At 43.0% G+C, this 14,016-nt stretch overlaps 1 pseudogene; it reads right to left on the bottom strand.

Annotated features, from left to right (window-relative positions):
* Nucleotides 1-350: 350 nt before the first annotated feature.
* LOC110542621 (cytochrome P450 2A5-like) lies at nt 351-12,353 on the bottom strand (annotated as a pseudogene).
* Nucleotides 12,354-14,016: the final 1,663 nt, after the last annotated feature.

Raw genomic sequence — 14,016 nt, 5'->3', positions numbered from 1 at the left:
AGAGGTTCTGCATGATGTTGGTAAGGAAGAGAAAGAGCTCCATTCTAGCCAGTCCTTCTCCAAAACAGTCCCGTTTTCCTAGAGAGGAGACAGGGGAAGGTAAAGTCTGTTCTTGCTGTCACCCCAATAGCAAATCTCTGGCTGCATTCTTCATGGGTGGTGGGACTGAGACCCTTAAGGAAAGAGCTACTATCTTTACCTCAGTTTCCCCCTTATTGATGTGGGTTGATTTATGTCAGGCTGTAACAATGAGAAGTGTGGATTCCTTTCCCTACAGAGATGGGGAAAGGTGCTCTGCCATGCAGCCTCATCCTTTCTAAGAACTGGTTGTGTGACCTGAGAAAGACCTCTGCCTTAGTTTGAGCTTTCACTTCCCCTTCATCTGTCACTAAAGTTTGACCATCACATCTCCAGGGTTCAGATACATTGTGCTTGGGAATTCTGGCAGCTGCAGCTGGTTGGCTGAGGGTTAGATCCAAGAGAATATTCCAAGATGAAGAGAGTACATGGTTGCACCAAAGGCAGCTATGGATGAGCTATCTTTGTTGCTGTGGGCAGTAGCCTGGCATAAACAGTGGCTTCTTACCAATTGTAAAGGGCACAAATGCATCACTCTTGTTAAACTGCCTCGCCATCCAGGAAGTGATTTGGGTTGAAATCTCTGGGGTTGGAGAAAAACTTGGGGTCTTTCAGTACAGAGCCCAGCATGGGTATCACTTCAGTTCCCTGTCAATGAGGAAGGAGATTTGGTATGTTAGGTTTGGATGAGTGTCCTGGCCTATAGGGGATAGAAGGGTATTAGGGTAGCCCAGTTAAAGATAATGGTAACATGTGAGTTGTGGTGCCTCTTAGAGAGGAACTCTGAGGTATGTGAGGTTATCCTTGAGACAGGAGATACAGGGGATGTGGGACTTGTGTTCTAGGAGTCAGGATGAGTGAGTAACATAGGGTCAATGTTCTGGGGTGGAAGGATCAGAGTTGAGTACTTCATGTCTCTCAAGTCAGGTTTTGGGTGGTACTGAATTTATGCATATGGGTATACATGCGACACCTGTCCCTAACAAAGGAGATCTAGGTAAATTAAGTTTGTATTTCTTGAGATTTAATGATTGAGAGGTATGGAGTTGAAAGGCTTGAGTCAGAAACTCTGGGAAAAGCCAATATATAAGAGTCTCTAAGTAGGAGGAGAGAGGGGTGTGGTGGCAGTGAAAGCCAGTCACTGAGAAAGGGAGAGAGGGGCTAGGAGGAGGTTTGTGAGACACAAGAAGAGGGCTGGGTGAGTCAGCACCTTGGGCAGGAGAAAATCCCGAAACTTGGTATCCTTTGTGACCCTGCGAGTCATGGCTATGGGGGTGGTGTCTCTGAATCTCTGGATCTCATGGATCACAGCTTCGGTGTAGGGCATCTTCAGGCGGTCCTCATACTAGGGCTGCTTATTCCTGCCAATCACTCGGTCAATCTCCTCATGGACCTTGGCTGAGAAGAAGAGGGATGTATTTAGAGGTGTACAAAAACCTCATAGTAGGGGAGAGGGTTCAAAAACATGAAAGCAGATGGAGGCCATGAAACAGTGTGTGACATTGTCAATCATTTTCACTACATACAAGCCATTGGCTTTGTTGGAGGAGCTTCCTGTTAACAGGGTCATACCAAAATTACATGGAATTTGCAAGAAAGTAGATTTAAGCAAGCAACAGAGGGGACAGGAAAGTAGCATCTTTGAAGGTCAGCTAGCAACACAACAATTGGTTCATCAACTAGAGACTGGTGCCCACCAGCCATGTCTCTGCCTCTGCAGAGCGAGTATCTAAGAGTCTGGTTTCTTGAGAGCAGTAGGGAACATTGTGGCAGATTAGACTTGAGAATCTACCCCACTGGCCACTTCCTGTCCATTGCAGCCTTACCCTCAACATCCGGGTGTTTCATGAGCAACAGAAAGTGGTAGCACAGGGTGGTGCTTGTTATACCCAGTTCTCGAGCCCCCAAAAGATCTATAGGAATCGACTCCATTGCAAAACACATGAGGGTCTTTTTATTGTAAATTACAAGCTGCAACTTGGGCCTACACAGCCCCACCGCCAAGGCGGTGGGAGCTGAGCGTGCCACCCCCAGGTTAGTTGTGTGATATATAGATTGTGGTCCATCCCAGCATGCCCAAGGCAGGGGCAATTTCTGCCTGGCAGGCATCTATTGGTCAAAATGCTACACTTTGAATCGCTGGGCTATAGGAAGGTTCCCAGACCATTGACCATGACTAGGTGTCCTTCCCTAGGGGGAGGGTCCAGTTTCCTAGCAACCGTATCTCTAGTGAGTGGGGAAAGAACGTAGCGAGGTAGCTCTCCCCTCAGGGCATTTACTAACTTCTATACCGCACCTCCTCTAGGTCTTAATGATTGCTGCTACTTTGTCTTTTGGTCTCTCATTTCCCCCTTTCCCATGATCATTTGAAGACCCAATCTTGGGTCTTCCAGATATGACCCCTTGTATCTTATAGATTTATCTTTTTATAATGGGATCTGAATACCTTTAGTGTAATGCTCTTAAGCATTTTTTTTTAATGAAAGCCATTAAGTAATTGAAAATACAAGGCCCAAAGATAAAAATTAAAATGAGTAGTGGTCCCTTTAGGGTGGATATAGGGGTAGTAAGCCAAGGAGAACTATTATTCTTTTTCTCTCGGGTCTCTCTAGGCTTTTAGCCCAGTTGCTGCAATATTAGTTTTCATTTCAGCTAAGGAGATGCCAAAGATAATAGCTAATGCCAGGGAGCCCATTTTGACTTAGCATTTCAGCCTGCTAGGGGGAATTTGGGCAAAGATCCATCTTCTGGAGCTTCTTTGATGCTGACCGTTGGACCGTAGGCATCAGGGGCTACAGAGGCTGAAATGCCAGTCAAAGGCTGGGCAATAGGGCAGTCCCAAGCATCTGGTTAGTTGATCCACCCGAAGAGGCAGGGAGCAATCATGTCAGTTTTCAGAAAGTCCAGATCTCAGCTTGCAGTCCACAGCTGATGCCAGAACAGAGTTAAACAGGTGAAAATCTGCTGAGACAAATTCAGACTGGAGACAGAAGTTAAAAATTGTCTATTAAATGGGAAAGATCAGGGAAAATCTCATCTGCCATCCTTTTGAGCTATGCCAGATCCAGGTCACATCCTGAAACTCATATGAAATTTTTTAGTACACAAAAGGAAATACATAATTTTAAATACTCAGAAATGTAACATATCAGCAAATCAAGTATTTTGAGAGTAACAGGTAAAACTGCATCCCACTGAATGAGTATCAGTTAGCTGTTTGTTTTATAACCTTTATACACAACTTAAGTGTGTCTACAGTAACATTTTTTTTTGTGGGTATAGCTGTTGGTAATTAGCCACGAATGGAGCTTGGCCATTTTTTATACATTTAGCATCTACTTTTAGCTCCCATTTTTATGTTTACACTGAAAAGTTAGGCAGAAATATATCAGTGGCTTTAGTATTAAACCCTGGATGCGTGGACTTTTCTTTAACAAAGCAACTAGAAGGAATAGATTTAAGATATTTCTGTGTCAAAATCTACTCCAGAAATGGCAGATATTAAGAATAGTAAAAGCTATGACTTTTGGGTCAGATATATATATTAAACAGATGTTTTTAACTTAACGAGAAGCACCTTTAATTCTATCTCCAGAAGCCAACAAAGGAAATTAAAATCTCAACCTGGTGACTGAATAATAAGCAGTCAGTGTTCTATTAACTTATCAGAACTCTATTGATCAATGCCAAAACTCTGAACTTTTGAAATCTTATAACATAAGCACAACAGTAGCAAAGGGGGGGGGGGGAGAAATATAAAGTATCTCTTATTTTTAATCTGCTTTAAAATATTTTTTATCTCTTTATAACTTATAATTATATACCTTAAAAAACCTACTTAGACTCTCCAATCTTTTGCATTTATCAACCCTGAAAAATTTTCTCAGACCAAATAACACTCTCTAGATTTTATGATCTAAACTCCTGTATCCTCAGACCCTACATAGGCTCCATTTATTTATCTTAAGACACAGGCAACTAACGTGAGTCCTGTGAGCAAGGCGAACCTGTTTTCCATTCTAAATAAGAGATCTAGTATCCAGTAGTTCTAGCTAATGAACTGATCAATGAGTCGATCTAATTGTCTTCTCTCTAGCTGCAAAGCTACCATAAGCTTAGTATAGCCATCAAGGTGTTCAGAGACCTGAGAAGGATAAATTATAAGCTAAATAAATATACCACTCCATGTGCCAATCAAAATGACAGGGATGACTAGTTAGTCCATTACCTAGGCAGTGTCCCTGGCTCCTGTGTCTCACGGCATCCTGAACAGAGGCATTTTTGCCAGGCACATAAGATGAGATACTGTTTCTGTGGAGAAAGAAACGAGAGAATGGCCTCACCTCGCCCTTAGCAACGTGAAACATTGACTCCAGGTGCCCACAGTTTTGGCTGGGCCCTAGCAGTGGGCCAGTTGAGGCAGTATTGCCCAGTGGTTAGCATACCACACTCCAGAGTCGCAGTCATCTGTCATTCATTGTGCCCAAATCTTCTCGGAGACCTTGGGGGAGCTACTGCCAGGATTTCGGGACTTTCTGTCACAATAAGCTTACACAGTTAAAACGCCATGTTCATGAGATCTCTGACAAACTTGAGGGTTAGCATGTCTGAGTTACTCTTTGTTTTTATCATCTGCTCTACACTGTGTCCTATAAAACAGAATGCTATTATCTCTAATTCTAGCATATTTCTGAGATGCATGTGCTAGAAGTATATATTTTAAGACAAATAGGCAAACTTTATAGTTATCCATCCTCGGCTTAACCTTAAAAAAAAACCTGAACAAAGAGACTAGGTAAGGCTCAACTGCAGTAGCATGACTTTAAATCTGCTCTTTCTGAACTAAAATCAAAGCAAACCTTTTAATCTGATAGAGTTCATAGAGAGGCTAGCAAATCTTGCTGCTCCTACCACTTGCATTAAAATTGAACAGTAAAAAGCTTTGCATTTAGCACTAATCAGATGACTGAACATAACTGAGATACCTAAACAAAATAGTGGCAAATACATAGCTCCACCCTCTTTATTGCTGAACCATCATGGCATCTAGCCACGTGTTAGCACAGGCTGCAACTGACAATACCAAACATAGCCATTAGGTGTTGCTGATGATACAGCAACCATTGTGGAGCATTTACAATCCCCCACAACCAAAAGTTCTTAGTGATCAAATAAGTTTTAGAACCAACTGTATAACAGAACAGTACAGAACCATTTTAAACTATATTAATTATTCTGGCCACACCAAACCTATCAGCCAGAATTCTTTCCCCTTAAAAGAGCATAAGAAAACATTTTTCAATGAGGAATCACCAGCCTTTAAATGATTATAACATTTAAATACAGTTCTTTTTTAAATTATATTAACTCTCTGGCTTTTTATAACACATTTACTAACCTTCTGAAACATCCTATATACCTTCAGGTTCCTAGCTTCCTTTTTTTTGCTTAATCAGACATTTTTACTTTTTTGCTTTCTCTCTTGCTTTTCAGACAACACAAAAACTCTCATTAAAATTTTTTCCATTCTGACATGATCCTGTTGGAGCCCAGCGTTTATAATTTTTTTTTATAGGCAAAGCAAAAACAAGTTACATTATTACAAAGAGGAGTTCTGAAACTGCCAAATTTTTTTTTTTCTAAAATTACTTCCCTGTAGCAGATAAGATGGTCCAAGGTCACATAAACTCTAAGGAACTTAGAACAAGTTTTAAGGAACTTGGTGAAACTTTCTCTTTTCTTTGTCTCAAGGTAAAGAACAGGGTAGAAACATGTTTTTCCATAAACAAGCAGCTTAACCAACAAAAAACTCTCCACAAGATACATTTTAAAAGACTGCAGTTTTCTCAATTAGCACAAACAATACGGCAGGGTTTCATTTAGTAAAATTGATAAAATAAATACCCAAGATTATTGTCATACCCAAATGCCTGATAAACTTTAAACATTTTATAGCCTTAAACATTTAAACAATTTTAAAACCCGTTTTTGTAATATCAAAATAAAGTACCCCTTTTGTAGGAGAGAAGTCACAAGGCATAACCATTATCTTTAAAATCAAAACCAGATTTTAAAACCAGAATTTACCAGTACAAACAATTTAATTTCTAAAACCAATATCAATTTAAAATAACTCATCCTTTTAACCTAGAAGAAAATGAAAATTGCTGTAAAGGCCTGAATGATCATGGTTGCATCACACTGTTGTGAGACTCTAATCTTGCATATATACCACAGGCAAACCAAGGAGACCAACACCAGAAGGCCTGTTAACACTCCCATGCCCGCCCATTCCTTCAGATGATTCATGGCTGCAGCAATCCATGTTGATAATCCTGTGGCTAGTCCTGCGTCCACTCTGGTAGAATTTACTGTGACAATGGCCACTCTCAGCTGCTCCATCGTAGTATCGAATTCTCCAGTCCAATTACCTAAAATTGACAATTGTTTAGACAGATTTGCAGCACAGGAAAAATTCTCATGGTCTCCCCAAGCATGGTTGGATACCATAAAAAGCTAAAATGATACGCTCAGGATGCGAGGCTAAGCACTGCACTCAGGGTCAGCAGCTTTCGACCCAGAGAAGAACATGTCTGATTGCATGCGGGTTGATGCCCCAGGTCCCACTTCTGAGAAAAAGGTATCAGACGGGTCTGATGCTCTTTGGGTGGATGACACCTAAATGAACATTGGTCCCAATTTATTTCTAATATCAGAGATCAGACCTCTACTCTTGCCTGATGCGTCTAAAACAAAAAGGGGGAACTGTAGAGAGCTGCGGAATGCTATGCCTTAAAGATGGAGCTGGTTTCCGCCTTCCACCTTCCCGATGGTGAGTGCTCTCTGTCACGAACAACTCCACATTTGGCTAAGGCTGAGGATCTGGCTTGCTTCCATGTATGTGGACCTATCTGCATTGCCCCCGTGGCACGCCTGGGTTGGCTACCCAGAGGCTATTTAAGCTGTGGGCTGGCTTTCCCCAGGGTCCGAGGATTGTTCAAGGTTCCTGAATAAACTGCATTGAAAAAAAAAAAAAAAAGGAAATGAAAATTATTTGACCAAGGTTTTATTTTTTTTTCCCCATACCAAGATGGCCGTCACATAAATCACATGGTAAAGTCAAGATGGCAGCGAGACAGGCACTTCATACCACGTGGTAACCTATACATATGCGTTTACAGATCTAATAAACACATAGGCACACATTTTAAACAAGTTTCGTGAGGCCTTTCAGAACAGAAAACAGAAGGTGGACACAAACAAATACTGCACAGAGACATTGAGACAAAAAAACACCCACCAGCTGGCCAAATTTCCCAGGACCAAAACTGACTCTTCTCAGGCAGGCCGAACATAGGCCTTACAGAAATTCCTCCAGGATGGGCCCAAGTCCCTTCCTGGGTAAGGTACTGTAAAAACAGACCTTCAGATTCCCGCTCTGGCTCCTCTGCCACAGAAGCCTGAGTGGTGGGTGGTTCTAGACCACCTCCAGAGACTGATGAAGTTGGGGGACGTCTCTCCCAACTTCAGTGACTGTGATTGTTTGACACGTCTGTCCAAATCACATTTAGTCACTCATACAGATGCCTCGAGGCAGAACAGAATTCAGAAGATAGGCGCCAACGGGAACACTGCACACCACACAAAGTGACAATGACGGCGACTGAGACACAGACACGACACTTATCAGCTGTTATGAGACCCTCAGGATCAGTCCTGAGGTCTTTGGGGGCCCTGGATTCTCGGTGGAACCTCCAAATGTTATACCCAGTTCGCAAGCCCCCAGAAGATCTACAGGAATTGACTCCGTTGCAAAACACATGAGGGTCTTTTTATTGTAAATTACAAGCTGCAGCTTGGGCCTACACAGCCCCACCGCCAAAGCCGTGGGAGCTGAGCGTGCCGCCCCCAGGTTAGTTGTGTGATATATAGATTCTGGTCCATCCCAGCATGCCCAAGGCAGGGGCAATTTCTGCCTGGCAGGCATCTATTGGTCAAAATGCTACACTTTGAATCGCTGGGCTATAGGAAGGTTCCCAGACCATTGACCATGACTAGGTGTCCCTCCCTAGGGGGAGGGTCCAGTTTCCTAGCAACCGTATCTCTAGTGGGTGGGGAAAGAACACAGCGAGGTAGCTCTCCCCTCAGGGCATTGCTAACTTCTATACCGCACCTCCTCTAGGTCTTAATGATTGCTGCTACTTTGTCTTTTGGTCTCTCAGTGCTGACTGTCTCTGTGCCTGCAAAGAAGATGTTCAGTGTGGTCAGGACCACTTTTTTCATGGAAAACTCTGTATTGGGGTTTTTCTTCTCCTGAAGGGAGGGAAGTATTCAAGGCCAATCCATTCCTTACACTCTTGGTGTCCTTGTATCTCTGCTCCCCACCTTGAGTTCACTTCCCCTTGGCCCAGAGCTAAGATAAGAAGGTGAATCCTGGCTATGTCAAGTTCTGAAAAGTTCCAGACCTGTTGGTATAATGTTTTTTTAAAATGTATATGCCTTACCCTTGGTAATTCAAATGCTGATTTCCCCACCCCCAACGCTCTGGTTTCAATCTGGATATTGCATTGTGATACTCATTATAAGCTTCCTTTCTCAACTCTTGTGCAAAAAGGACAAAATAAAGCAACTAGATACAATGTTGTGCAATGGGAGGAGCCAGAGAACAGGAAAGGGTGGGAGGAGAAGGGGTTAGGGAAGAGGGAGAAGAGCAGAGCTGGAGGAGAGAGCTCGGAGGACATGGAGCATGAACCAGACCTAAGATTTCACAAAAAGCAAGTATAATGTGGGAAATCTAAATGTTAAGAAACTGAGGGCTTGGAGGTTTAGGAGGGAGTAAATATTACCCAGCATTGTGTTCTAGGTTAATTAAAAACCACACAGAGACTGTGTGGTGATTTGGTTATACAGCTGTTTAAGACTAACAGCAAGCATTACCAGAAGATAAATCAATAGTAAATATTAATAACCACCTATGACACAGACCTTTGGATGGCCTCCAGTGCAATATTAATAACCACCTACGACACAGACCTTTGGATGGCCCTAAACACACTTCTGCCAATCATGATTCAATTGACTCATCTTCAATGACCAGCTTAGCTGCTAGTTTTTAAAAGGTAGAAACACTTAGGAAAGGAAGGCTGGAGAAAGACTTTAGAAACATCAACAGAGACGTCATACTAGAAGAAGTCAGTGAAAACTAGAGACAGTTTTTGTAAGACAGTCACAGTTTTTTAAGAATTATTTTTATGTCTTAAGTGTTTTGTCTGCAGTATGTCAGAGTGCTATGTGTGTTCAGTAGCTACAGAGGCCAGAAAAGGGAGTCAGATCTACTGAGACTAGAATTGCATGGTTGTGAGATGCTGTGTGGGTGCTTGGATTGAGCCCCTATACTTTTCCTATATGGGGAGAGCAGTCCTGTACTCTTAACTACTGAGCCATCTCTCCAGCCCATAGACTATGAATTTTAGACAACAGGATTCTATTTCTTAATTATAGACCTTAATATTTTCTAGAGGAATCTCATCCCTCAAGTCTTTGCATGTCAGACTATGTAAAGTTCTGTCTCAGCCTTCAAAAAGCAGACTCAGGAGGACCAACACAGGCTTGAGACTAGCTTGGCCTACACAGCAAGTTTCAGGTCAGCACAGAGTGCAGAGAATCTTAAGAAAGAAGGGGGAGATAGGAAGACCTGGAGGTCACAGGAGCTTTACAAGGAGGCAACAGAACCAAAAAATCTGGGGACAGGGTTCTTTTCTGAGACTCATACTCCAACCAAGGACCATGCATGGAGATGACCTAGAATCACTGCACAGATGTAGCCCATGGCAGCTCAGTCTCCAAGTGGGTTTCCTAGTAATGGCAACAGGGACTGTCTGTGACATGAACTCAGTGGCCTGATCTTTGATTACCTCCCCTTTGGTGGGGCAGCCTTATCGGGCCACAGAGGAAGGAATGCAGCCTGTTCTGATGAAGCCTGATAGGCTAGGGAAGAGGACCTCCCCTGTCAGTGGACTGGAGAAGGGACATAGGAGGAGTAGAGGGAGGGATAGTAGGATTGGGAGGTGATGAAGGAGGGGGCTACAGCTGGGCTGCTTGTTTTGTAAAAGCTTCTTGTTTGTAAAACAGCAGCCATAAGTGGATATCACTGAGCTGTTAACACAGTGCCTGGCACACAGCAGCCCCATCTACTGCCTAGTTCCCCAGTTTGTCTATCCTCCTGAGAATGAGGGCGGAGCAGCTGGAACAGTGAGGCTGAATGGTATGTGAGCATTGTAATTGAGGGGGTTGTGTGGTCCTCTGTACACCCCTCCCCCTCCAGCCTGAGTCCAGCCTGCCTGGCTTTGCACCTCTCCTCGTGTTCCCTAGCTCCTGGGTTCACCTCCAGCATGCGGATAAGGAAGGAGTCAATGAAGTTCCGAGGGGAATTGGGATCCAGGGTGCACTGGTTCTGCTCCACCTTCTTGGTTATGAAGTCCTCCAGCCCCTGCAGCTCCTTGAAGGCCTGATGCTGTGGCCCCGGCACAGTATTTTTCTACTTCATCACAGTAGAAAACATCTTGTAAAGCTGAGGGTGGGAAGGGAAAAAAGAACCCAGAAAGGCTGACACTGGACATAACCCAGCAGATGTGGTGTCTGTCTTAAGGCAAGGGGCATTTGTGTCAGCTGTCCAGGGGCTTAGACATAGCTCTCTTACAGATTAAGTGTGGGGGCTTGTTGTGTGGGGCTTGTTGAAGACTTGAAGTGACGTGGACTTGGGGACACATGCAGGTTTGGGGTCTCTGATTGACATCTAGGTTGGAGTTACATCTGTAGATATTTAAGCTTTTGGGTGATGTCAGCTGGAGGCAGCTGTTCATTATTAATGGACTTTGGACACTTAAGTTCTAAGAGGCTTTCCGACATTAAGACAGTGCTGGGTAGTCACCATAGCTAAATTATGCAATTCAACTAGGTGTACAGAAACAGTGGGGTGCCATATATTTGAGACAGAGGGACAGAGAGAGACACTCACTTAGATAGAGACACAGAATCAGACAGACAGGCAGGCAGGTAGACAGACTGCCGCCAGCTGGTTTCATGCACAGCTGTTGACTGCGCATTGACATCTGTTCTGGCACTAACTGCCAGGCCAGCTTTAAGATACCACTTGAGATACAGCTGGGATACAGAGTTAATAAAATGTAACTGATAAGAAAAAAAAACATAGGGTAAAATATATGAACAAAGTAGGAGTATTCTCTAAAACTATTGAATTGCGTTATCTCAGACTTTAAAATAAGAGGTGTTCGCATTTGTGAGCAATACATCCTTGATATCTCAAATATTAAAGTGGATTAATAACAGATCTTTTGCAATATCTGCAACTGAAATAAGTATGAGTTCAAAATACTAGTAATAACAGTCAAAATATTTTATGCATTTTAACCAGTTTATGAAACAAAATGAGCAGTTTCAAAAGAATATTGTGGTGTTTTATATGATAAAAGACATTCAACTTCTAAATCAAGTCAGAAAGAAATGTGTATCTTCTTTATCAGTGTCCGCAGCTGCAGCTTGCTGTTATGGGCTCTTTCTCCTCCTTTACCGAGGCCTCTTTCCATTCACCTTTCTTTTCTCCTCCTCATAATACATAGAAACCTAGCATTGGCCTAACTACTTTGTGATACATAATTTAAGTCCCATAGGGAAGCACATTTTAGAATTGAGGCTGTGGGTGACTTCTTCCAACTTCATAAAATTCCAAATTCCCTTATATTCTTACTATATCCCAGCAGACTCAGAAGCTGCCACATCATTCAATTTTATATAAGGTTTTTCCATAGACTTTTTTTAAAGAATAATAATTTGTACGTGTTTTTCATATGAACACAATAACATGTTTCTATGCATGGCTTTGTTCTTGTTCTTAACTACTTAAATATTTGTCTAGTGTAATAAAAATAGTAATAGAGTGAAACTCAGCAGCTGCTGCAGCACATATTTTTGTTGCTGACAATTTCAATTGCAAGTCTTGCTGGTGAATCCAATGAAAAAGTGGATCATTCTGAAAAGGTCAGTTCTGTATTATTGTTAACCATAACCATGTCTCAAGTCATTAGGGTGATAAAATCCAATTGAAACTGAAAGCCATGAACGTAAATTATTCAAGAGCGGCTCAGATGGATGCCGAGAGCATCACACGTATGTGAAAGACACCTGTCTGCAGGGATAACCTCAAGTTGAGTATCCACGCCGGGACGATCCGGCAAACGTGATTTGGCTACTATCATTTGTAAACCTGTCTCCAAGGCATTTTAGTTCCTCAAACAACACAACCTTATGAGGTGAGGTGCTAACGGAAGCATAATTTAACAACCCCATAGAGTGGAGTAAGGACAGCAATTTTCTTGAAATACAAGAGGGAAAAACAAGATAATATTGAAATAACTACAAACTTATTCATAGTAAAGGACTTTTATTGCACTGGAAGTTGATGCCAAAACTAATAGGGAAAATATCCATCAAATAGTTTCTACTGAGAATTAAAATATATTTTTCATTCCAAATCAACATTTTCTCTGCTTACTTTGCTATATCACCATTTCATGTGCCACTGTTTATGTGTGACTCCAGTTTCATCATTTTATTTTTCTCTTGCTGAAGCTATGCTTTATTTATTGAATGATATTAGGAATAGGAATGATGGAATATAACTTTGTAATTAAGTACTGAGACTACATGACATAGGATTAAAATATAATTTTGTAATTGAATACATTATTCCTAAATAAATCAATTACCTTAAAAAAAAAAGATACCACTTGAGCAGGCCAGGAGTTTGGGAGTAGGCTGGCAATGGTACTAGGAGGCAAGGAAGAGCACGGCTGAGGCAGGGTACCTTCCCCGTGGAGGTGGCCCTGAATTGGAGGCTCCCCAGCATCGTCTGCAGCAGTGACAGGAACTCTTTGTCCTCATAGTTGAATTGGACCCGAAGACAATGGAGCAAATGACATTGGAGACTGTTCATCTCAGATAGAAGGTGGGGTCAATGGTGGTAGCACATGTAGGTGAGGGCGAGGAAGGAGAGGGAGACATTGGATATTGGGTTGGGGCGGGGCAAAACCATCACCTTGTGATAGAATCTGATGCTCTGAATCACAGAATTCAAAAAGGGTACTGACTGCAGTGCTGAGCCAAAACCCAGACACCACGCCACAGCGGGGGTCCAGGACGATTGTTTCCCAGCCTGATTTCTGTTCTGGGACATGTTTTCCCTTTGGTGAGAACTTGTGGTGCTCAACTTACCATTTGTCTTCCAGAATGCCTCAAGGAGAAAGCCCGCCTCCTCTTGGATGAGCCTCTTGATGCCACGCTTGCCCAGGCGAAGTCCAGCAGGGTAGACATGGAGAAGCGCCTCAGCTGCTTGGCTCGATCCCAGCTGCTGAAGGCTACTCCTGGGCACATGAGAAGGGAGTCAGGAGACATCAGAGTAGAGGCCTGGCTGTCCACTAGGGACCCTAGCAGTGTCTCCCAAGAGGAGAGCCAGAGGGAGCAAGATGCACAGGGATCGCTGGAAATGCGCATGAAGAACACAAGATGGCGCCACGAAACTATGTTATGGGACAGCAAGAAGAGGGAAGACAGATGCAAGAGAGAGACAGAGAAACAGGTCAGACCTGGAGAATGTGGAGACCTGGGAGTGGATACAGTTGTGAAAGATGTATGACTGAGCTAGAAAAGAGAGGGAAATAAGGAGAGAGACCCAAAGAGTCTGGGGAGAGGAGAGGATTTTGCCAGGAGACAGGACTTAGGAACACATGTTCTGTGATGTCTGGCAGTGGAAGCAGAAAGCTGCTGAGAGGACAGAAAGCATCCTGCCTGTTCACAGAAGCTGAGAATGACCAGGCTGGGTTGGGGGGGAAACTTAGGCTCAGGTTACAGGACCAGGATTCA

This window comes from Meriones unguiculatus, chromosome 14 (genome assembly GCF_030254825.1).
Source record: "Meriones unguiculatus strain TT.TT164.6M chromosome 14, Bangor_MerUng_6.1, whole genome shotgun sequence".
Taxonomy (NCBI): domain Eukaryota; kingdom Metazoa; phylum Chordata; class Mammalia; order Rodentia; family Muridae; genus Meriones; species Meriones unguiculatus.
The sequence above is the reverse complement of the archived record's forward strand: the minus strand, read 5'-3'. Positions and strand labels throughout refer to the sequence as shown.